At 39.7% G+C, this 26,054-nt stretch overlaps 1 long non-coding RNA gene across 2 annotated transcripts; it reads right to left on the bottom strand.

The window, feature by feature from the left end:
• Positions 1-1,071: 1,071 nt before the first annotated feature.
• Positions 1,072-25,749, bottom strand: LOC134564735 (uncharacterized). Of its 2 annotated transcripts, none has more exons than XR_010083623.1 (6): positions 25,226-25,749; positions 15,606-15,840; positions 13,763-13,839; positions 7,354-7,464; positions 6,644-6,708; positions 1,072-1,950 (listed from the first exon to the last, which is right to left on the bottom strand). It is a non-coding gene; the product is annotated as an uncharacterized LOC134564735 (long non-coding RNA). The 2 variants fall into 2 exon arrangements; XR_010083624.1 differs by having other exon boundaries at positions 15,606-15,694.
• Between the last annotated feature and the right edge of the window lie 305 nt (positions 25,750-26,054).

The following is a 26,054-nucleotide window of genomic DNA, read 5'->3' as shown; positions in this document are numbered from 1 at the left end:
TTACCATTAAACTAGTATCTCTGATGTGCATCTAATTATTAAATAATTATATTTTGCACCTCTAATGTACAAAGGCCTTGTTTGGTAAGTAGCATTCAGTAGAGATAGAATTAATTAAACCTAGTAGTCAGAAATTTCTAGGATAAAATTTAATGCTGATTTACAAAGCAGTCTTAATGATTGACATTGTCTTCCACTGATTTTAGTGAAAAATGATTCTTAATCCTTTAGACTGCTTTGAAATTCCCTGTCAACGTGTCTACATTTTGAGCTTCTGCATGTATTACAATTTTGAAAACTGGAAGAGAATACAAAATGTAATTGTTTCAAAACTAAGCAGTCACCCACCCTTTTAAATAAAGATATTTGGGAAGAGGCTGAATGCTTTAATTTTGGAAACCTCAGTTACATCTTAATTTAGTACTTAAGCAGGCTTTTTGTCTTTCCCAGCTTTCTCTGGTCTATGTCTCTTGTACTAGAAAGTAATGTGTGGAGCAAGGCTGCAGGTATCCTCAACATCGTGATAAATAGTGTTCCCATGTAGTTAGGTTAGTTACTGCTAGGTGTGTGAGGAGTGAAAACAAAAAGGCTCCCTAAGAGGCTGGAATTGGTTTACAAAGGGCACATACCGTGAGAGAGCCTATTGTAGTTCTGTGCTCTATGTATTTGTTCATCATGCATTAAAATAATAGTAACCATGTAGCAGGGCCATCTGTACAAATGGAGAAGGCAGCATGTCAGGTTAATATAAAGGACTACTTTTTCCTGAATTATTCTCGTGCAGAAGTAGAAACTTGCAGATTTCCCCTAGGAGGTTTGAATCAATTAGTGAAATGAAAAAATCCCTCAGCTGAGGCTTGCTTCTGCCACAGACCGCTCTTCACAAGAGTCTGAGACTCTCTTGTAAGGATGGTGGAGGAACTTTGCTTTCCTTATAAAACTATAAAGAGACAAACAGATACAACTAATGAAAAACATGCATTTCTTCTTCATGATGTCTCCCAACATGATTGTTTACTCTTTGCTCACAGAAGAGAAAAACCATCTCCTTTTTTCTATATTTTTCCTTTATTTCTTCAGAGGACCAATTTATTTATTCTAACTTTATGGGCATTACAACATTTGCAGCTTGGGCACCCAGCAAAAGTATGGAGAGAGTGGCTGCATGAGATCTTTTCAGACTAATTAATTTTATCCCCATTTTAGACTGCTCCCATAGTGGAAAAATATACTTTTTAAAGGTTGATAAAATATTTCCAGTTGAAAGTTGTTAAAAAACAAAGATGTTTCTTGATTCTGGTGCGCAGATGGTCACTAGAATCAAGAAAGGTGGCCATGGTGTGGTTTTGTAGCTGTTTCAGTGTACTTCGAGTATGTATAAACCTATGTATGTATGTCCACAGCTGGTGTCAATTTTGTGTGTGATGACAGTGAAGTGACAAAAGCCCTGGACATGTCTTTTTCAAGCAACATCTTCAATGTATCTTTTACTGGACATGTTTTGATTGCCAAACCACAGTTCAACTATACTGAAAGCACGTATCTCCACATTAACATGAGAGTCCCATTTAAGGATGATGGCACTTTTCAGAAAACAGGGCCTGTATGGAAGAAGGGACATTTAAAGTTGTATTTTGAGTTTTCACATTTCAGATCTGTCCAGAAATTTCACCATTTCTCCTCCAACCCTGCTCCCCACCTCCCTCTCCCCCAATATGTCTACAAGTCAGTAACTACTTGCAAAACAAACTCTATCCTAAACAAACTAAATGAATTTATTTAGTAGAGTAGATCAATAAGCAGACATTCGGTAGATGTCATTACTGGTCAAGCTCCAACAACTTTCAAATCATCCTTCCATGAAGGTGTTTCTTTGCTTATCTTCTTGTCTTCTCATCTTCATGTTCTTTTAATGTGAACTCTGCAGTACTGGGACTGCTTGCTGTGTGGCTGCAGAGGAAGGATTATTAGTTAAAGGATGATTAGTGAAATTTCATAACACATAAAACCTTACAACTTATATGATGTATTTTTATTTTTGGTTGAAAAAATTATTTGAAGTCCTTCTTATTAGTACCTTCAACATAATAAGGCTTTGCCTGGGAGCTCACAATCACATCTTGATAAGCAACTCTGGATTTGATTTCCCTTTCAAAATACATTGGTTTTAAACCACATTGCATTTGTTATCAACCTAAGATTCTAGTCCTCTGCTGACTGATTGGTAGTTAGTTCTGACTCTTAGCAGTATTGTAGCAAGCAGTTCCACAAATCAGCTCCTCATAAAATGCTTCTTTTTTAATAGCCGTTTTTTTCTTGTTCTCACTACACTTGTTATCCAGCTATCAGAGTTTTGCCTTAGAATTCTAGGCTGCTTGTTTCATCTCACCATGACAGTATACTAGCTGTGAAATTTTGTAGTGAGAATCATTCCTGCAATCGATCTGAGCACAGTTTTCCCAAAGAACACAGAAAACTCACTGCTGCAGAAACAAAGGGTAGCTTACAGTCTTCTGGAATAAGGCAGAGAGGAAAAAAGATGCAAACCAAAAGGAACTTGCTTGATACTTTGAAGAGAAACAAAGACTGCACTGAGAAAAATGAGTTAATAATGTAAAAATGTCAGGAAAAACAGAGGTTGCCTTTAGTTGCAGATCTGGTGTGCCTTTTCAAATTAAAATGATGATTCAGGGGAAGCAGTGCTAATATTTTAGTCTGTTGCTTTTGTATTAAAACTTCCACAGTAAGTATTAGCTTGCATTTTGTTTGCCTTGAGTGAACTGCAGTTTCAGCTGCTATGATGCCAGAGAGTCAAATGCAGCATTGCTGCTAGTAGGAAGCTGGCAAAAACCTTTCAGCAGTGCCCACATCAGATAGGACTGTAAGTAAAATTGGTTCAAAAGTCCTTAAAGGTGTTTTTTTAAAACTATCAAAAGTTACTTTGTTTTGGAGATTAGCAGATGCAGCCTACATTTTTACATAAATGTCCCTATCAGTATATGGAGCTCAACATACAGCATAGGCAGTTCTTGTATCTGTTTCTGAAAAGCCTAACTCTGGGCAATTTAAGATCCATGGATACTGTGGTTATTGCAGTTTTAATGTTTAATTAAATTGTGGTATTTTGGTCTAGACAAAGTACTGTATAATGACAAATACTGGCTACCTATGTCTCAGTATCTTTTGCCCTCAAAGCAGGTTACTGTTCTGTTTCAGAACCTTTGAACAGAATTCTTTCAAATGGTAGCCTTGCTGAAGTCACACAACTCTATCTCTGTGGGTCCTCCTTTGAATGATTTTCCCTAGACAGCCTGGATTTACTCAGCTACTGAATCTATGTAGTAGAAGTTGCTACCATTTGTAGGTTTTTGAAGTGTGGAAGGTTTTCTTGGATGTGGAGATAACTTAAGGAGTGGGGTTTTGCCTGCAGGAGATGGGATAACCTTCTGATAGGGATTGGGCTGCAGGAAGTCCAAGGTCTGCTCCTGGCTGTTTTGCCCCCTGTGTTGCTCCCACATTGAGCTGCTTTTCCCCACAACTCCAAACGCTTGCAAAGTCCAGTGTGGTTTCTGCCAATGTGCAGCTCGGCCAAGCCACAATGGGAATGCTGATGGAAACTACAGGAGAGGCTGAAAGTACTCCTGAATTTCCACAAGTGTCTGTTTCCCATGGCTTATAACTCAACCAGAGGATATTTCAAGTCAAAGCAAAACATATTTGACTTTCAGTGGTTACCATTCCCCATTTCAGTACTTTAGCCTAATCAGCTGATGTTTCAGAGCTGCTAAAATAAGACATAGACTCACTGAGAATAGAAAAAGCGAAGTGTTTCTGCTGTCCTGATATGGAGTTGCTGCTACTGTTGGAATTGCAGAGTAGGAATGAACTGAGAGCAAGTTTTAACTCATGGCTCTCAGCTTCACCAGCAGAACAGATATCTCCCCAGAGCAGCAGATCCCATCCCTTACCACTGAACAAGGTGTGTAAAGTGGCAGACCACCAACCTTCCCAGGGCACCAGAGCTGTAATCAAAGTCTGTGTAAAACACAAAAGTATCTCAATGCATTCAAAATCATTCAGTCACCCCAGTAAGGACATGCACACAGGCAGAGTTAAAGTTTTGCACTTCCCAGCCTTCCTAAGCCCCCATTTTCATGCTGCCTGTCAGGACAGGAGCTAGAAGGGCAGTAGGTTAAGGCAGCCAGGACAAGCGTGGCTCTCTGAGCAGAGGAATTGCTGCTGTGATCTGTTCCCAACAGCCTGACACTTGGAGGGGCTGTCATGCGCCTGTGCTGCAGTTAAAAGGCCTTATAAGGCAAAGCCCGAACAAACTGTTAAGCAGTCTGAAGTGTTCCTCAGTGCTGAAAAACCTCCAGGGAATGCACAACATATCCCTGGCAAAGATTACAGCATATTTTACAGCAAGCTCATAGAGTAACAAAGCAGATATTGTATCTTTGAATTTCAGGCTCTGCAGGCTAGACTCAGCAAGAAAATTAAGATCAGGTCCCCTTCTTGGACTCATTTTACTGCAGTGAGAAAAGCTAAGTGTCATTCATTTAAATCTGTCTTTAGGGTTTCATAAAGTTACACATCAAGTTCTCTTCTGGAAATATACTGTCCACAGCAGAATACTTATTTGCAGTCTCTCCGAGCTCACGGCTGGACAAACCAATTTATTTGATCTGTGGCAGTAGTCAATATCAATGACAAAATGAGCAGACCTTGCACCTGAAATCTCCACAGTAAACCAGTCCTGCTTTGGCAACCTCCAGCTCACTTATGGTCAGCTAGATGTGAGGAATTCCAACCCCTCCTCTTTTGCCACCATGGTTCAAGTGGAGCTGAGGCACAGCTGCCTTGCATCCTTTTCACTGATCTGCAGAAAAAACACTGCATGCTTACATGCAAAAGGTTGTGATCAGTGACACAGAGTCTAGTTGGAGGCCTGTCACTAGTGGTGTCCTTTGAGGGCCTGGTATTGTTCAACTTACCCATCAATGACTTGGGTGAAGGGGCAGAGGCCTCCTCAGCAATTTCCCTGACAACACAAAGCTGGGAGGAGTGGCCGATACCCCAGAGGGCTGTGCAGCCCTTCAGAAGGGCCTCAAGAGGCTGGAGAGATGGGCAGAGGGGAACCTTCTGAAATTCAGCACAGGCACATGCAGAGCACAGGCTGGGCTCTGATCTGCTGGGAAGCAGCTCCACAGAGAAGGAGCTGGGGTCTGGTGGACAGCAAGATGCCTGTGAGCCAGCAGTGCCCTGGTGGCCAAGAAGGCCGGTGACATCCTGGGCTGCATTATGAGAAGCAGTGCCAGCAGGCTGAGGGAGGTGACCCTGCCCTTCATCTCAGCCCCGGTGAGGCCTCCCCTGGAACGCTGTGTCCAGTTCTGGGGTCCCGAGTAAAGGAAAGAAGTGAGCTCCTGGGGTAAATCCAGCAGGGGCTACAAAAATAATCAGAATTACACAATGGTTTGGGTTACAAGGAATCTTAAAGATCACCCAGTTCCAACCTCTCTGCCATGGCTAAGGACACCTTCCACTACACTGCAGAATCACAGAATCACAGAATACATTGTGCTGGAAGGGACATTTAAAGGTCATTTAGTCCAACCCCCTGCAATGACCAGAGACATTCCCAAATAGATCAGAGTGCTCAGAACCCTGTCCAGGCTGATCTTGAATGCTTCCAGGGATGGAGCATCTACCAGCTCTCTGGGCAATCTGTACCAGTGTTTCAGCACTCTCATTGTGAAAAATTTTGTCCTTACATCTGATCTAAACCTACCCTCTTCCAGTTTAAAGCCTTGTTTTTTCACTCCACACCATTGTAAAGAGTTTTCTTGAAGGTTCCTTTCAGGTACTAAAAAGCCACAGTATGGTCAAATAAGTTCACCCCAGAGACTTCTTTTCTAGTTATTTTAGAAGAACAACCTTGAGTGAATAAGGGGACTAGAGCATCGGTATTATGAGGAAAAACTGAGGGAGATGGGCCTGTTTAGCCTCGAGAAGTCTGGGAGATGGTGTAATCAATGTTTGTGAGAATCTGGAAGGAGGGTGCCAAGAGGATGGATCCAGGCTCTTCTCGGCAGTGCCAAGCAATAGGACAAAAAGCAGAAATTGATGCACAGGAACATGAAGAAAAAATTCTTTACTGTGCAGGTGACTGAACACTGGAAAAGGCTGCCCAGAGGTTGTGGAATCTCCCTGACTGGAGATACTCAAGAAGTGTCTGGATGCAATCTTGTGCCATGTGCTCTAGAATGAGCCTGCTTGAGTAGGGAGATTAGACCAGAAGATGCATTGTGATCCCTTCCAACCTGACCCATTTTGTGATTCTGTGGTAATTTGTGGTGCTCACTCACAAAGGAGTCAGCTGCACCACAAAGGTGTGGCCCATCTTTTTCCCCCACAGGCCAGATCAAACTGCTGTGACTCCAACAGCTAATGACCACTCACAGGCAGTTTCTTTAATCTCTTCTCTATTGGTCCTGTTGTTTGCATTCTCTGACTCAAACCTTTTTACTGTTCAAGCCCTTTCCTTGTTATTTTCTGATGTTTTAAAATAAATCCTTTTCAATTCCTTTTTCTGTTTCTATTCAGCTGCCTGTTTACATTAGGCAGGTGCTGACCTAAAACTTACCTGGCCATCCAGAGGAAAAAACAAGCTTATTCGCTTCTCCAAAGTCAGTGTGGCTGTTCAAAGCACTGCAAACAATTATAAAAGCAACAGAAAGTTGTGAATGCCAGTATGAAATTACTTTTGGAAACCAAGACCATTGAATTGAGATTTGTTTTCTTCCTCCTAAAAGGAAGCTTCATGGAGGCGGTCTTGCTACAGCTGAGGAGGAACAGATTGGACATCTCATACACTATCTAATAGATTGTCATGATTTGGAATTGATACTTCCCAATTCAGTTTTCCCTAGAGACTCCAAACCACACTGCCTCTCCCTCCCTTCTACCTTCCCCTTCCTCTTCCCCACATTGGTGGGATGGAATTGAGAATTGGAGGCACAAAAGGTGAAAAATCATAGGCTGAGATAAGAAGAATTTACTAGAAACAGCAATGAGATAAGAAGACAAACCGTAACAGCAACAACATTAATAATAAAAGGTATAAGACATAGAAACCATTTACATGTAAAGCCTGTGATGAATACTGACTGGCTCTTCCCCCCTCTTCCTTTTCTCCTGGCCAGAAGAGGACACCCTTCTTCTCAGAAAAGAAAGAGTTCTTTTTCCCTGTCCCTGGCAATGATGCCAGGTATTGAATAACATTAGGGTCTGGCCATGCCCCCCTCCCAACTACTGTAAAAAATTAACCATTTCCTGGCTGAAACTAGGACTTACATATCCATACAAGAAGGACTTGCCGACACATTTGCCATTTGCAGTTGGTACTTTGTTCGCGGATGCCAAAAATAGGATTAGAAGAATGTTGATCATGTCTATAATTCACATCTGTTATAAGACAAATTCAGACACATTGCAGCCTAGTCAGTTGCAGTGATGCACACATTGTCATGGATGCAAAAGGTGTATTCATACATCTTTGTTATATCATACCAGCTATCCTCATCAGAAGATAGATTTATCCTACCTAAGTTTTGGCTGAACACTGGATAGTGAGACACAAGCACACCTATAAATCTGCCCCCAAAGGTAATATGGAAACTAACAGCAAGATAAAGTAACTGGGGTTGAATGAAGAGCTGATAGGAAGTTAGTCATCTGCAGATGACAATTGACAGTAACTGAAGAGTGTTACAAAGTGCCATTTGTCCTGTAACCGTAATAAACCCCAAGCACTGTAAGTATTCAAACCTCAGCAAATTAGTTCTGACCATTAACCCACCATTCTGTGCATTACTTTATAAAAATGGACAGCTAATTGAACTGGAAGGCACTTCCATAAAGACAAATAATTAAATGAATATTTCAGAAAATCAGATTTGAAATTCATCAGTACAAATGCATTCTCTAGGACAATCTCTAGGAAATGCCTTCTCTTTAAACTACTGAATTGCAGCAGCTGGTGACCAGAAAGAGCCAAACTGAAGTATAGTTATTTTAAAAGATTGGTGGTAAAAGCAAGCAAATAGGAAAAAAACAACCTAAAAGAGGCTGGAGAAAAGCAGTGTAAGCAAATATCATACAGAAAAAAAAATGCACACAAATCAAAACCAAGTTTGAGGATAATAAATCAGTGCTAAGCTAAGGGTCAGGAGAATAAAAGTAGAGAAATGAACACAAAATTTTCACTAGCCAAATTAGATGTAACAGATGGGCCAAGACTTGTTCTTAAGGTTGGTTGAGGCCAGAGACTTGAAGTACAACTCAGTTTGATGTGTAACATATATGACTGCTTGCCTCTAGCTGTAGATGCCCAGAAGATGAGGCTTGAGATATATGTCTCAAACACAGATAGCTAGATAGCTTGGAGGTAAACAAAGGATTGATAGTAAGAATATGCTGCGAGAAAGATCAGAATATGGCTGGAGAAGGGGACCAGACAGAGGTAGGGCAGTATTTTTCTAGGTCAAACACCCTTGTTCTGGCTTCTGGAGATAAGCACAACACAGCACAGCACAGGCACAGGAATGAGGTCAAGAAGCAGACACAGACTGTCAACTAAAGGTCAACACAATAGGGGTAGGATCAAGATCACCAAAGACCTTGGAAATCCTCTGACCCATTTTCACAAAGGTATGGAAGAGCAAACTGTGCACGACAAATAATTTTCATTTAAAGTGAGAAACTGAGAAACTTAGCTCCAGGATGGGGAAAATTATCTATAAAATGTTCCTCCATGAAGTCCAGATGCTGCTTCCAGGACCCTAAAACACCCCATCAGCTGGGTCAATGCTGTAACCGTGACTGGTACTAGTAACATTCCTCCCGCCCTCCCTCCCTCCTTCCTTTCCCCCTTCCTTCTCCCCTTCCTTCCTTCCCTCCCTCCTTCCCTCTTTCCCTCCTTCCCTCCCTCCACTGTCCCACCCTTCCTCCCTCCACCAGCCTTCTGAAGCAGTCCTCTTGTGGTGTCAAATAAATTGTGGGTTGCCATGAACTGCTGACACTGGAAACTTCTTCATGTCCTCCTCCATATTTTATCTGCACACCCTATATTTTTGTTAATATTCAGAACTATTTTCTACATTAATAATGAGAAAAAAAGGACTCAAATCATTTCCGTATCTTGTAGAATAGATGATATTTTCTGAAATCAGAAAGTAATACATGGATGCTGGGGTTTGACTTTGCTGAATCCCCTAATATTTACAAATAAAGAGTGCCAAGGAGGTAAGCTAGACAGTTCAGTGTTGTACATGTGACTCAGAACAGATCTTAGATAATGCTTAGATAATGCTTAGATAATACACTGTCTTGACTGGCATCAAGACAGTGTATTCAGGAATGATCCAGAAGGTCAAATACCAACACCTGACATTTACATACTTTGAAAAAAATGCCTATGCAGCCAAGTATAACTTTGTAATTTCTGATGCCTAATTTTGGACACAGAAGATGATCCCAAAATATGATAGCTTTTTTCCTACAAACTGTTGTGAAGGCAAGAGGAACAGAGTTTGAAGAATTTAGTATTTTATATTTGCAGTGTCAAGCAATGAAACACAGCAATGAGAGAAGCATTTTTACAATGTGCCTCTGTGTGAAACCTCTACCAACTGAAATCTCTAATGTTAAAAAGATATCAAAAAGAGCTTTGGTGTCTGACTAGACACTTTTAGTGAGGCCTACTTAGGTCCTACAAAAACTGAAAAGAAGATTGGTGGTATTCTGCTCTCTTGGTGAGAAGCTTGAAGCCTGTGGCTATTTAAACAGTGTTTGCACTGGTCTGGTCTGTGAAAATGAGTTGAACATTCGTTTCTAAGGTTACCCTGGGTCAGAGACTACTGATGGATATACATCTGGTGAGGGGAACTCTCTTTCCACCTGGGATTAAATTCTGTAGAGCTACAAAACCATTTTATTTTCTAGGATAAACCTGTGAATGTATTCCATCCTCTTTGGTCAGTAAGAGCAGAGGAACCTGACTGCTAGCAAAATGTTAGTGTAAAAACAAATTTATTACTGAGCTGACTAATTACAATACTATTAGAGGGAGAAGCTGCATGGAGGGATGAATTGCTGCTTGTCTGCTTTATGATTCATTCATCTTATTATGCCAATTGAAACAATTTGCTGCAGTGTCTTTTGTACACAACCAGGAAACACAGAGGCTCTCAGAGCTTCAGTAGTTCTCTCATTTTTGTATGGCTTGGTACCATTTGAATCAACCTACATGTAATTAGACTCTGCATTTTCCTCCTTCACACATAGAGGCACTTTTCTTAAGAAAAACAGGCAAATCCATATTAGGTCAAATTTGCCCAATCCATATAAACCAGCCTGTAATGCTGGAAGCCATATAGGAAACAGGCATGCATGCTTTTGAGATCAAGGGAATCAGCAAAGTTGTACTGACTTAATGTGGGCAAAGATCCCAGAAGAGACAAATGTTTATGACTGTGAACCTATGCATGTGGCTGGTAGAAATACGAAGGTTTGAATTGGTTCCTTTTTGTCATCTCCCAAAGCAGTGATCTAGCCCTGAGTATGCCAGTGAGGCTCTCATCAGGAAACATTACATAAAGCCCTAGGCACGTGCACCCTTATAACTGGCTTTTCCTGCCATGACCAGATCTTTCCATGTGTCCTTGTTCTTGACAGATAAGAGTAGATCTCTTTTAAGTGCTTCTTGGCTGACACTGACATCTCAATAGACAGATAAAAAATAGAGAGATTTCCTCCCCCTGTTTTCCCTCCTCCCGTTTTCCCTCCTCCCATCCACAGTTGTCACTTATCTCACCAGCTAAGCCAATTATAGTGCCTCAGAAGTGTCCCCACGAAGAAAGGGAAGCAGACAGACAGACACCAATTGAATTTCCTATGGGCAGTATACAGAGGTCGTTTTGTTCCTGCAACAGAAACATTACTCCCTTGTGCCACTGGTGACTCAACTGAAGACTGAGCCCAATAAGACAAAAATTATGCAATATTCCTAAAAATCCAGCAAGGATTGCAGATATAGCGTGAAATATTTATTTCATTACCAAACTCCAACTTAACCTGTACTGTTTCAGGAAACTGTGATGGGAGAGAAAAATAAGAAAAGAGGAGGAGAGAGCAATGGAGTGGGGGAGAGACTAGCACCAGGACGGGAAGGAAAGAGTAAGTGATCATCTCTTAACTCCACTGCCTTTGCACATATAGCTGATTCCATCCACTACCTTGTAAAAAGAAAAAGATGTCACTATTTGGACTTCAGTGGCAGCCTGGCCATGGATAAAAACTTCCATTGTGCCAGCAGGCACTGCACAAATGCTGAATGAAGTGCAGCCTAAGGATGTCCTTTGCAGGAGCCAAAAACTCCTCTGCAGGAAGGAGAAGCATGTCTATGCCAGCTTAAATCTGTCTGATTTGGTCAATAATATAACAGGGCCTCTGCAATACAAACTGGACTGTTGGTTAGCCATCCAATTCAGTTTCCAGGCTGCAATTTGCACAGATGTTCTGATGCTGTCCAGGGCAGCTAACGCAAAGCTGCTGAGCATTTGGTCACTTTCCAGCTGCTGCTCAGGTAACACTTCAGTATGGAAGTGAATGAAGAGCAGCAAAAGGGACTCAGCAGCCTACCAAGGAAAGCATTCAAATAAGCTGTCAATAAGTTTGATGTGAACTGGAATGAATAAAACATGTTTTCAGCAGAGGATCAGAGTCCTAAAGCATTGTCAAGTCTTAACAAGCCTGCATCAGAACTGTTTTGTTAGTATACTTGTTTACTTATATATTTAATATACTTGATTAATATTCATTGAACCTGTAATGGTGAAATTCTAGAGCTACTGTCTGTGCTGGCAAACTGTGTTAGAAGAATTTGCACCAGTGTAATTGCATGAAGTAAGAACAGCTGAAGTACGTAAGGGCTTTTTCTGGAGCAGCAGTTTTGCAGAGCAACCCATAGAGCACTGCTGCAATATTTTCTGTTGCAAGATCACCCAGCTATAATTCCTTTAAAGTGTGTACTTTATTCCATTTTCATGATAGGTTCAACGTTTTCACAAGCTAAGTCATGTCTATCCAGCTCTGTCATTGCCTGAATATTGTTTCATGGGGCAGGAGGAAGGAATGTAAGAAGAAGGGGAAAGGGAAGTGATAGTTTTACCTCAATGTTCAAAGAATAAGTCAGAAAATCTTCATTTTTTCTAAAGTGCTAACTGAAGGATTTAATTTCCATGTAAAATTGTATAATTGTATTTTGAATGCAGATGTTGAAAGCATAGGAAACTTGTGTAAATGTGCACATGTCATGTAAAGTGAAAGGTGTGGTGTGAAAAATACATTGCTTTGGTTCTCGGCACATGCATACAAATTTAATCCTACAGATAAGGGAACAAGCTTTTACCCTCTCTTTTTATATGCCTAAATGGAGTGCCCAGCCTTCACTTATGTCAGGGTCCCTGTTCCTTGACATCAATATTATCTCATCTCAAGCTATTTTCATTGAAACATAGTCTTCATAAGAAAAGCCAATCCCACAGCTCAACTGTGTAAATGCATCAGCTGATTGTCATGGGCATTTATTTCACCCAATGACTCAACTTCGTTCCTGCAGCCTTTGACAAGACAAAGGTGAAATATCTTTTTGAAATCCAGTGAGAAAGCATTATGAAGGTATGTTAGTATTTGGAGAAGTCATCTCATGTCCTCCCTTGGTGCAGCATCCAGCATTTCAGAAATGTGTCAAACAACAAATGGAAGTATGAAACTTTTCTAGTTTTTAAAGTAAAACTCTGTCACAAAAATTTGCTACGGTCAGGACCAATTAAAGGCAGTTGGAGATAATAAGAATTTAAATGGCTGCATTAAAAAGCAAACAAAAATCTCTTCACTTCCTAGAAATAGTTAATGCTCTTTTGGTGGCTAGCCAAGTGACTGAAACACTAGCAGTACTAATTCAGCTCAAGAAAGGCACTTTTAACAGTCCTTTTTTCCTTAATTTTTCTTTTCCAGCTCATGTCAGAAAATGTACTTTTATGTATCTCTCTGCCTTCTAGGTCAATCTAATGAAACCTCTGTAGTAATGAGTTGTCTGTTTAACGACAGAAGATTAGCATTCCTATAGAGCATTGTAAATCACTGCATCTACTGAGAACAGGTGTTTCATCCTGAGATAAGCAGAACTTTCCCTGCATGTACACCTTTCTCAGATGTAAACATGACTTTGCAAGTAACCTGGTAAAGGTTTATTGATTTCTCTGGGTACATTCTGCTGCTTTGTATTATCTCATATTGCTTTCACTAATTCAGGCTTTTTAAATTAATTCACCACCTTTCAGTGAGGAGTTCCAGAGTAGGAACATCATCGCTATTTCCTGCCAATGTTATGGTAGAGAGTAACTACTGGTTATTACTACTGGTAGAGAGAAACTACTGGTTTGCTGTTACTAGTCCTTTCGGAGGTGTTGGTGCATGGATTCTTCAGCCATACTTGTGAAAAGCATCATTTCCCATCATTTATAGGAAGATATATGATTCAGATTATGACATTTGTGGCCATCTGATACCTAAAATTTCTCTTTCTGTTTGTAAGACTGAGACTCCTTCTTTTTCTGCCACCAACGGTTTATCTCATCTGCGATGGCAGAGGGTGACAGACGCCTGCTACAACATATGGCTACCTCATTGTTTCACTTACCAGCAAGATTTAGCGAAAGTGCTTCTTTGCAGAGGATGTCTTGCACTCCTATCCACAGTTCTCTTCCATTAGAACATCTTCATCAAAACATCAAAAGAAAATTCAGTTACATAATTTCATGTTGAACACAAGAGCTCCTTAGTTAGGGGTAACAGACTAAATGTTAATGAGAGATTCAAGTTTTAAATATATGCAATCCCTTCAAATATCTCAGGAAATGTAAGTGAGCAATGATCCCATTATCCAAATCTTTATGCTCCTTTCCTACTTTCTATCAGCGTCAGCATCTGATGCAAAATTGAGTAGTCTGATGAATTTCAGGGCTACTTACTTGTGGTGTACCCTCAAGATTTTTTTTTTTGCTCCAGTACCTCCCAACTTTATTTTCCTTCCATTAGTAAGTACTAAAGAAATGTTTAGGAAAGCTTACATATCATGATGTCTAAAAATGCAATTCTATAAAAAAGACAAAAAAGTTGTGAATTACTAGAGACACTTAGTCATTTGGTTTTTTCTGACTTCAAGTACATCCTGTCTTCTGAGAAGCAAGATACTTTTGTGATCTTTACATCTGTTTACTGCACCACCAGTACACTGACACTGGAATTCTGAAGATGAATGCATAGTAGATAGTTGAATGCATGGTCAGACTGCATTTGCTAATGCCTGTATGCTTAATTGCTCTAGGTCATCAGTCTCTCTGAAATAGAGAGAAATGTTAGTGCAACACATGCTTTGTAATGAGGACAGGAAGCATTATTTACTATAAATAGTCTGGCATCCATCTTTCCCAAAGGAAATAAAGTTATGGCTCTCTCTCCTTCAAATAAAACAGTATCTTAGGGTACACAGAATTGAAACAAGTAATTTGAGGCAGACAGAGTATTTTTGAAGTGATGATCTGTGGTGTCTCAGGTTAGCCACGCAAAATCTATTGTCTTCACTGTAGACCCTTTAGCTCACTGTACCAGTGTTTATTTCCAACAAATATGTTTTTCTTCTTCCATGAAGTAAATGCTTGCATTGTGAAATGAAAACAGTAAATTTTAACTGTAAATTAGTCCATTTGGAAGACTACTTTGTGTTCTGTACACTTCAAACACATGTTGATGGCAAAGTTTATTACTTTGGATAGAATCCAATTATTTAAGAGGTTAAATTCTGTTTCCTTGACCTATTTTTAGTAAAAAAAAGACTCACTTCTTTCTGCAATTTTGCATATAACAACTGTCACAAGGCACAGTACCTAATAAATAATTAAATATTATGTGTCATATAGCTGCAACATTAAAAACAGCACAACTGTTACTTTCCACTCCTATTCTTTATCCTCCACAGTGTTTTTGCTGTATAAAAACATTTTGTTGATGGAGGAAAAGACAGTCAGATCATCTAGCCCAGCTTACAAGTTTCAGCTTCACGGGGGTCACACACTGCAAGAACAACTATGGTGTGCCAGACTGAAGAGCAATTGCCTAGTGGGCCATAACAGATCCTGAAGGAGGAAGGTATGCTTTAAAAGAGCAATCATATGTATGATGCTTCCTCCCAGCTTCCAGTCATCTGAGCCTCAGAGATTTCTGGAGCTGGACAAAAACCTGTCCTGGTTTGGAAAGAGAGGTGTCTGCCAGGGAACGCTGGAGCTTCCCTTGAAATGGAGAATGTAAACCTCCTCCCTCCAAATTATTATAATTTTGCAAGTAAGGACCTTTCAGGCAAAGATTTGGGAATAGGAATAACAATTCTTTACTAGGAATATTAAAAATACAAATTTACTAGTAAAAAAACCAAGCAAATAAACAAGAAAACAATCCTAGAAACACTGAGATAGTCAGAATACAACCTGACATCCTGTTGGCTAGGGTGTTGGAAGCAGTCCAAAAGAAGTCCTCCTGGAGTGACAGATGTGGTTCTGTTGGAGTAGAGATGATCCTATAGGAGGGTCCAGTGGTGACAAGATGAGTCCAGTCTTCCTCTGGGAAGCCAGTGGCAAACAGACCTCCTTGGACTTTGCTGCCCCGCGTTTGTACACTCGCCCTTTGAACCTCTAAGTAGTCTTTTAGCATCCACAGCACATCCTTCAGCAAAAAGTGACTCTTCAAATCATTCACGCTTCACATGAATTCTTTACCATGCTTCCCCCCAGTTCATCTCTTTCCAGGCTAACAAATCTCAGTCTACAACCTCCCTTGCAAGAAAGGATGACTTCATCCCTCTGGTCATCTTTCTCTGCCTTCTCTTAATCTTCTCCAATTAGTGGTAATATTTCTCTAATTCATTATCACAGGTTATCTACATACATGTTTTTAAAAAGTACCACAGGATCTTTGCCTTTCGATTTGAGCAGCTTCTTCCAAGTGCTGAGTTTTCCTATCACACTGTAGCTAGAGTATGTAAGCAAATTAATCCAGGCTCTGAAGCAGCAAAGCTTTCCTTTTGCTTTATGCTTACCTAACAAGGGATAAATAATCCCATTAGAGACAGGTGCATGTCAGTCCCAGGAGGAGTTGTGGTGTGTTCATTCTTCAGCCTGGCTGTGTGATGCAGTTCTTACAGGGGATGTGGAGCTGCACTACTACCCTAAAGCTCACTGCCTGGAAGTAATGAACCCTGTGCCCCTGCTCCCCCCACCCTGCCTTGTCTGTGTCTGTTTCCTATGCTTTATATGAAGACTGCTGTATTCACATTGGGAATCCCATGACAGTGCAATGTTCCTCATTATGAGATTTAAGAATAATTTGAAAAACTGGTCTACATGAAATCCCGAAGGAGAGCAGTAATTGTCCTGAGGCCTGATGACACTCTTTTCTGTACTCAGGAAAAGCACCTTCTGGGCTGTATGAAGAAAAATATTACTTTTGTAATATCTCCCACATGGTTCAGTCTCACTGTAAAGTACCGATATTGTCAGGGACTATAAAGGGACAATTGCTGAGAAAGACATGCTTTAGGCCCATCTTGTTTCACTTGCAGCAAACAAGTATTATTGGCTGAATTGCTTTAGACCAAACAGTCTAAACAGCCTTCCCTTCAGCAAAAGGAAACTCAACTTCTTCATTTTACGGCTTTTACTCCCAATTTATGTAAGATCAATAGAGAACCAGCAGTCTAATGTACCTTGAGGTGCTGCTTTTAAACATTTCTAGGTATGTAAAAGCACAGAAGTTTTGCAATCATTGCAAGCTGCAATTTTTTCCTTGAGATAATAATGTTCACGGGATTGCATTTGATCCCAGAAAACAGCAATCCTTAATTTTCTTGTCATCACTTCTTCACCACCTAACATAGGGCTTGGCGTAGGGTACTGTTGGCACTAACTTGCTGGCCTAAATATGGGCAAAGAAAGGATGTGTGAAGTGTATGGAATATTGAACTGTTGTATAAACATGTACAAATGGAAGGTGACGTCTTAAAGGATTGAAGGTTCCACTGAACAGACAGCTCTTCTAAAGAAAAATTAAGGTGCAAGTCCATCTTGGTGATGTGTCATCATAGGATCTACACAGAACAGGAAACAGCATCTCCACAGCATCTGCCATGGCTGTTTACAAGCGGTGCTTGGAGTGATACCACATTGTAAATCAAAGAAGATTATGGGCAGCAACATGTATCAGAGTTCTTTTCTGAACAGTGGTTGTTCACCCAGAGCCTTGGACTCTGCTGCCCTGAGACATGACTCATAACAGGACAAATGACCAAGCCAATGAAAGCTTAGGTTTTAAAATCATTCTTGGTAGATTCTTATTCCAGAGTAAAAACCTCACCTTTCAACAGAACTATTTTTGGAAGCAGGAATAGCTGTGTTGTGGTGTCATGCATGGCTAGAGTAAGGCTTTGGCAAAATTAGTATTTTCAATTTTAGCTTTTCTTTGTATCCTCTGAAAATGCACTTCTTTTGTGAAGACATTAAAACCAATTTTATTTATGGGTGATCCTAGTCTGCAAGCAGGAGCAGCACTCAGAGCTGCTGATGAGGGCATAAAAAGCTTTAATGATGTATAACTATCAGTCTTTGAAAAACCAACTAACATTACTGCATTATGTTGCAGCTCCATACTGAAACATTCCATTAGTCACTGAGTCCAGATGCCGCTTTGATCTGCTGACTGTATTTGATCTCCCTTATTAGTACCAGCCTTGGTGTGGCCTAGAAATTATTTTATCTTTGCTTTATGTCTAGAACAAATTTACAGAGAAGGATAATGTAATTTGTGAAGGAGTTCTACGGTACTTTCAGCTCAGATTATGTAATTTTTATGGCACCTTTTTGGTACAAATTGTCCAAATTTGTATTTAGTGAGTCTGGGTTTGTTAGCTGAGTTTTGTGCCCTCATTGCAAACATCACAGACTGTGATAAAAGTGTGTGAAAGCTTACAGAAAAATAAGGAAACTAAAATAGAACCAAAACAATGTCAGCATACAGGATCAGTCCATGGAAGTGCCATGAATCCTCAAGGATCCTCATATCTTGTATTCTTGGTAGTAAAGGCTGACCTATTTGTTCCATTTAAATAACACTGTACCATCCATCATGTTTTAAAATCTTTCAGAAGTTATAACCACTTTGTCAAAAGGTGAATTTTCATATACAACACAAAAGTTTTTGTCAGCTGGGAATCCAATTTATTTCTGTTTTCATTAGTATGGCTCAGCAAGAATACCTAAAATAATTATTTGAACTCCAGAAAGTTCATTTCAACTGGGCAAGCTGAAGAACACCATGCATTCATATAAATGTGTTCAACTGTTTCACAATCCTTATCAAATTTTCAAGGAAACTATGCAGCCATGTTGTAAGAGAAACTTCTGGCAAGAATAAGTAAATGGGAAGCTGAACTGCTGGAAGTTGTGTGGAAACCTGTGCTACCCAATGTATTTGTAAAAACCCTGGGAAAGGAGATGAGCTATAGGATGATGACATTAAGGGTAACAGCTAGAAAAGCCAAGTGTGAGTATCTGCAGAAATATGTGAGTGATTGGGTAAGAAACTGACATGGAATTCTCTGTAGGGAAATTTTACATAAAGTGTTCCACAAGGGAAAGTATCTGAGCTTTCTGCATAAAATAATGGACAATGAGTGGATGATTTCTTCTTCTTCTTCAGAGAAAGGTCTTGGGGCTCTGACTGATACCACCAAGAAAATGTCATCTCAGAGTGAAATAGTGGTCAAAAAAGAAAGGCAAGGCAAAAGGAACAGAGAACAAACCAAAGGGTGCCATAGTGCCACAGAATAACTGTTTTCCTCATCCTTGGAATACTGTGTGTAGTATCAGTACTGTAATTTCATAGCATATATAAAGGAGTTGGGGCAGGATAACTCAAGGATGTTAAAAGATCAGGCATGTTTTCTGTACTGGGAACTGCTTAGTAGGAGGGGGTGCCTCAACCCACAAAATAAAAATTTAGGGGTTATTGTAGAGATCTACATATGAAATTGAGAGCACCTAAGAGGGATTGATCGAGTTCACTGTTGTTCAGTTCTACAACAAAGGGGCTTCAAATTCAAAGAGTGGGAACAAGGTTGAAAACAATGTGAAATTATTATTCAGACAGCTGGTCTGTGAAACTCCTCGCCAAAGAACGCTGCCATAGTACAGTTTTACACGACGGCCACTAGGGTTAACTAAACACAGAAACACATGCAAAGGGAGGAATCACCCTGACGTGGAAGTACCTGGGGGCTGACAGAGTGTTAAAGAGAAGTGTCATATATTCTTGGCCTGTGATATTGTTTCCTAAGTATCCACTTTAAAATGATTGCTGGAAGCAGGATAAGGAACAAATTAGACCTTTGGTATGGCGCAGTGTAGATGGCCTTAAGTATGTCACTCTCTAAATAATGCCTCTAAATATGCCAGCTATGGCAAAGAGCAAGGAAGTACTTTTCTGTGTGCTCCTGACTTCAGAAATAGTACTGAAGTATGGGGAGGGAGACTTGTCTCACTAGGTGTAGCATCTTGTAATCATTGGTGTAGCATCTTGTAATCATCTTGGTGATGACAACAAAAAAGTTTTTCTTATTTGGTTGTTTTTTTTTTTTTTTTTGAAGTTGTAATCTGGAGTAATTTCTCTCTTCACTTCTTGTAAAGACTTCCTTGCTTGAGAGCTTTCCAAAACAATACAGCACAAGGCAGAAAAAGACATTGAAAAATCACAGGGTGTGCATTGCCTCTAACTTAACCATGTCATCATCTTGGCTATTAATCTGTATGTTTATACTGTATAACTTCAGCTCCTGCAAGGAATATTTGGGTATTTGTTTGGGGGAGGGGCATTTTTTCTTCTCTGAAGGAGAATTGCTACAAAGAATTGTAGTCAAACAAGAGTTGCCACAAAGAGTTGTATTTGTGAAAAAATGCCTTAAGCAGTGTCTTCTACACTGATAAAATGTGGACTTTGGAAAACTGAGAGATATCTAACACAGGCTTTTCCCTCTGCAGCAGTGCTATCAAACACCACCACCAATGTATTTGGTTTCACAGACATAAAATCAGTTTAAACCCCAGCTGCTGCCGCCACATGCTGTACTGTCTTTCCACACAGAATCACAGAATGATTTGGGTTGGAAAAGACCTTAAAGATCATCTCCTTCAACCCCTGTGCCATGGGCAGCAACACCTCCTACAAGAGCAAGTTGCTCAAAGGTCCACCCAGACTGGCCTTGACCATTTCCAGGGATAGGGCATCCACAGTTACTCTGGACACCTATTGAACACAAGGTTTTCCCTCCCAGTATCTTTCATTAGTCTGTATAAGTAGGCCAGTATATCCTCCAGTCCAAGGAGCTGATGGATCAGTGAGTTAACCTTGCAAAGAAAAATCACTGTTTTCCAGTTGCATCAGTCCATTATGTGCAAGGGATAAGGACTATGCCAGGGAGATGGCCTCTCTGTTCAGTCGTTGGTTTGTGCCTTGCTCACGCCAGTGAATGCTGACAGAGGTGAGAGGACTGTTTCCTGTATAGAAACTATTATTAATCAGTGTTCAGTAAAGGTAAAATGATAAAACAAGGACTGTGAAGACTTAGTAACTTCAGTAGTTCGATCTGACCTTTGCCTGGCAAAAGGTATTTCAAGCATCTCTGTTGTCCTTTGGGAGCACCTTCCCTATTCTCAAAGACTTTTTTTACACAAAGTCTGGAAAAGCTGTCTTTCCTTTAATCCTTCTTCTAGAACTCTATTCTGTAACAGTGGAGGAACTCGTGAAAATAATCCTTATAGGACTATTTTTTTAATGACTATGTTTCTTTCTCTTCCTATGTAAATATTTACATACTACAAGACACTGCACAATCAGCCTTTAGCACTTCTTAGTGTCTTAACCAAGAAACAAATATCTTATCTGCTCTGACCTCCAAAATCCAAGCTATTCTGGGAAAGGTGACTTTTGACTATATATTGTAACCACATGTTGTATTAAAGAGCATGTCAAAACTGATCTCTTTGCAATTCTCATTTGTGCTAGCATCTGGAATAATTTAAATTATAAATGAAAACCTGACCTCTGTGGTTAGCCAAATCAAAAGGCCTGAAAGGCTTCATGTTTAAAGAGCCATTTGATTCCTAAACAGATCAGGAAGTTGGAGAAACCAAAATCTGACCAAATCCTACAGAAGAAAATAAGTCGGACAGGAAAACAAAATAAAAAGGGGAGGGGGGGGAAAGGGGGAAGTGTAGGACAAACCTGTTTACTGATCTCTAGATCACAAACCCAGACCTATAAAAAGAAAAAAAAAAAAAAAAAAAAAAGTATATATTCTGCTAACACTGAGCAATGAACTTACCTGGTACTCATTTTAATGACATGCTGTAACTCATACAAAGTTTCCTACCAAGGACCTACTCGACAATTAAGCATATGTTTGATGTCTGACAAGGGAGATGGGATTATTCATGGTGTTTAATGTTCAAGGATAGATTTCAGCAGGGTCATACTGAGGGGAACATGCTTCCTGAATGCAAATTCCTCATTGGACAAGCCTCTTCTACCAGGACTGCAGGTACTGAACTCCTGCTGGTGCTGCCAGCTCAAGACCCCCAGCCCTGTACCAGCTGGACGAGAGTTCAAACAGGCCAGGCAAAAACTGCATGCAGTTTGGAAGCTTCCCAGTGGCTTTTCTCATTTACATGAGTAAGAATTGTTAAATATATGCAGTCAGCACTGTGTGGAGCAATTCTGCTGAAAAATGCAATATACTTTCCCTTGATTTAGGCAGGAGATTAATTAAAAACACATATGCATTTACCCTCCTGCCAGAGCTCAAGTTGATCTAACTAGGTTGGCAATAAATTTTAACCAATTCCCAAGGCATCAGTCTGAATTAGCACAGGATGTTGAGAGGGACAAGGAACACTTCTTTCTTTAACCAAAAAATTTACCAGTTTAGGTGGGTGCAGGAGGATAATGTAGCAGGAAATGCATGCTTCTGTACTGGAGTGGGAACTGTAAATGTCAGCTCAGTATACCAAGAAGGCAGTCAGCCTTAGGAAACTCAAGTTACATTATGATGCTGAGTGAAGATTGGCTGTCTAGTGTAAATCCTTGATATTTATTCTGTAAATGTTTTCTTTAAACATGTAGTGAGGCACGTCCTTGCTTTTCCAGCAAGGAAAAGCATTTGCTCCATTCTCAAATCCTCTGAATGACAGGAAAGGTCAAAATTGCTGCATAATCACTTCTCAGCCTTTCAAAGTTACCAGCCTCATAACTCACTATCAAATCAGTAATTTTTCTTTTTCTTACGAGTGGAAAACACTGAGTGGCTATAAAGAAGGTCTATTACTAAGCTATTCTATTTTGAAAGATACTCAAGTGTTCTGGGAGTAAATCACAAATTGGTGTTCTCTTATGTAAGTACAAAATCATATAACCATGTCTTTCCAAGTACTGGATACAGAAAAAGTGATTTCAATGTCATAGAAGAGGCCTGTAAAGAACAAGTTAATGACCTCTGTATAATTTAATATTTCTTATTGTATTTCATGAAAAAAAACCCAAAAAGCATGTGGAGACATTCTCTAAACATCTAGTTCCTACAGGATTTTTGAACTACACATTTCATTTGTTTTACAAGACAGCTTGTGGAAAATTGCTAACATGGAGAAGGAAGCATGGGTTTCTAGTAAAGGATAAGGAAACATGAATTCTGTTCCTGGCTCTACTATAATTTTCCAAATGACCCTAAGCTATATTCTTAACAATCGTGCACTTTTAGTTGAACACACGAGAATGTCTTTTCCCCTCGTACTGTCTTTGCTTGTCTCACTCAGTAGCAAGCTGCTTGAAGCATGCCAATTCTCACCACACACTATGCAGGTCCTACGACAACGGATATCAGATTTTAATGATTACCAGATTCATTCTATGAATAACATCCAAAGTAAAGATGGAAGCATCACACAGGGAAAGAAACCAGTGAGCAATGTGGGAAAAGGTTATAAAGGGAACTAAAAATTTCAATCTTTTGGGCTTTGTGGGTGGAGGGGAAGGTAAACTGAGATGTGATGTGAAGGCTGAGGGTGGAGTAAGTCTGTTGAAATGTATGCAAGACATAAAACACTAGACTCACAATACAAAAAGAGTCCCTCTTTTTTTTCTTTTTTTTTTCCCTTTTCCTGTTTTTATTTATTGCATTGGAGATGCCCTTGGGAATGCACTCTCCTCATCCTACTACCAAACACAAGGAGGTTAAAAAAAATGAAATTAAATACAGGCAGCTTCTCATAAATTTGAAGTTTGCTAGGCTTATGAAATTGCAAGAGCAACCCATGCAACTGTATCTCCCAGTTTCCAGCTATTTTAGGTTTAGGCACAACATCACTAACATTTTCATAGGGAATAATGCTAACCTGTAAAATTTGTCAGGAAATCACTCAGAGGTAATGTTCATTTCATTACTTTATAATCAAATTCCATCCTAAGAGCAAATTTAGTGCAATTTTTCTTTAATCACCACCCCTTCCTTCTCCCTGCCTCTGCATGTGAGTACTGCCATGAAAAATCAGAGAGGAAAAAATTCCTCTGAGACAGCTTTTACTTAAAGGCTACAGCCAAGTCTAGAAAGCTTTGTCCACAAAATGGAAAATGTTTCTCTACGTTAAATAATTTCAAGACTCTCCTTCTGTCAGTTTCATCTGCTTCTCTGTTCTGGAGTGTTTAGTCTAAGTTATCGTGTGAGTGTTGCAGTGGTGGGTTCATACCACATGCTGGTGCCCTTCTCACCTGCTACATTTCCTCTTTCAACACCTCACAGCCCAAGGGCTTCCTCATTCCCAAAGCCTTAATAGTAAAAAGCATCTGCCTGATACTATTTGTATATAAATGCCATACTTTATCTGGTGTGACACTATATGTACCTATAGTCTGATGGTAACTACTATTATTACCACTACTAATGAGAACACATTAGATATTAAAAATGGCTTGAAAAATTCTTCAGCCTTTACCATATATGGTTTCTCAGTGTGTCTGAGTCTCAAACCCTTCTTTCTGGCTTGAACACATCTAAATGCCACCTCCCTATAAATCAGACAAGCAAAAATAAACAGGGCACAGCTTTCACTTGCTGTAGGAGGGGTGTGGAAAGGAAGGGGCAAAAGGTGAAGAATTGCCACAAAGCACAACTCCTTCTGCTTTCTGCTATGAAGTGCCAGACAACTGTCTTCGCTTTCCTCTCTTCTTCTTTTGTCCCAAATCACTCTTGTTTCCCCTGCCTCACAGATACTGGCTTCTGGATAAGAAGAGATTATCCTCCTCTGGAGGAAAATTCATTGACTTAATTTAATATTTGCTTCATTCTCAAAACATTACCATGATACCATTTTCATGAAAAAATAACATGAATATTTTTTTTACCTGGGCACTACAAGTTAGCTATTTCTGGATAGGTAACAATTTCAAGAAATAAAAGAAATAGAAGCACTGCTGTCATTTCAATTATTTTTTTTACAGAAAATTTCCATTGTGAAGTCAGAAATACACACTATTTTTCAGAAATGCTTATGGTGACTTTGCTTGTCTAGGTGCTAAAGCTGGTGATAGCGTATTGCTGTGGTCAAACACCATGGGCTGTGAGGCAGTAAAACAACCAAATAACTTCTCTTATGTATATGAGCTACAAAACTGCGACATATAACAATGGCACCTCTGCTCTGAAAAGCCTGGAATATTCTCTTATGCCACACTGATTGCCTGCCTTTACAAAGCAGTGGTTATTGCTGTGTTGCATCCAAATAAAAACTTTTTTGTTGCCTAATTAAGCCAGAATATATGTACTTATGTAATAAATGAAATGCAAATATCCATCCTATGTTCTCCTTGTCTTAGCCCTTGATTCTGCATTGAAGCTGGGGATATTTTATGAAGGTTAAACAAAATATTTGGAGAAAAGTCTGCTTTTTATAAACCTTGTCTCTGTCTAGCCTTTCCCTCTCAATAACATGAAGAAAAAAATGTACTGTACCGAATGTCTGGCAGCAGCTCCCAGCCACCATGAGACAGTTACTCTGCTGCTAAATCACGTTTGCTGGAAGTTTGTAACAGTGAAATATTCTTGAATGTTTTGCCTGTGTTTCCACACAGCAATGTTTGGTGTGAGAATTTTTGCTTAAATTTCCCTTTGCGCAAGCCTGTCCTCATTATTTATGATGGCTATCTGTTTTTACAATGATGCTTTTAAAAGATGTTGGTGAACAAACTTTCTATACTTGCTGTTGTTTCTTAATGGAAAGTTTCTGAAACTGTTCCAAAGCCCTCTTTGGTCTGCCTGCCAGTGAAAGTCTCAACCTATCCTTGCTCTCTACTCCATTTTGTTTTGTTAAATTTAGTTCTGCTTCTTGATTAGGTGCAAGTGACTGAACAAGTTTTTCCTGGACAATGTGTACTCGCTCAACATGTGCTTGTTGCAAGTTAAAACAAGCTACTGGATGTTTATTACCCCCTTTGTGGACAAAAAATTAATAAATCAATGAAATAGGTGAAAAGAATTCCAACGGCAATATACACTGTGATATTCTTCTCTGTTCTATAGTAATGAACAAATATATATTTTTTAAAAGAGATATTGACTCTGTGACTGCAGGATAGTTTTAAATATATAGATAAGCATTGTTCAAGAAAATCAGCACTCTAATTCTGTTATGGACCCAGGAAAGCACTCAAGTTCATGCTCAGCTTTAAGCTGATGCTAAAACAGGGCACTGATAATGGGTTTATTTTAGTTTTAAGGGGCACAGCTGTGTTTATTTCTTTTTCGCCTTAATATTGAGGAAAAGTGCCTTGAGCATGGGATT

The sequence above is a fragment of the Prinia subflava genome, chromosome Z (genome assembly GCF_021018805.1).
Source record: "Prinia subflava isolate CZ2003 ecotype Zambia chromosome Z, Cam_Psub_1.2, whole genome shotgun sequence".
NCBI classification, from domain to species: Eukaryota; Metazoa; Chordata; class Aves; order Passeriformes; family Cisticolidae; genus Prinia; species Prinia subflava.
This window is presented reverse-complemented; position numbering and strand designations above follow the sequence as displayed.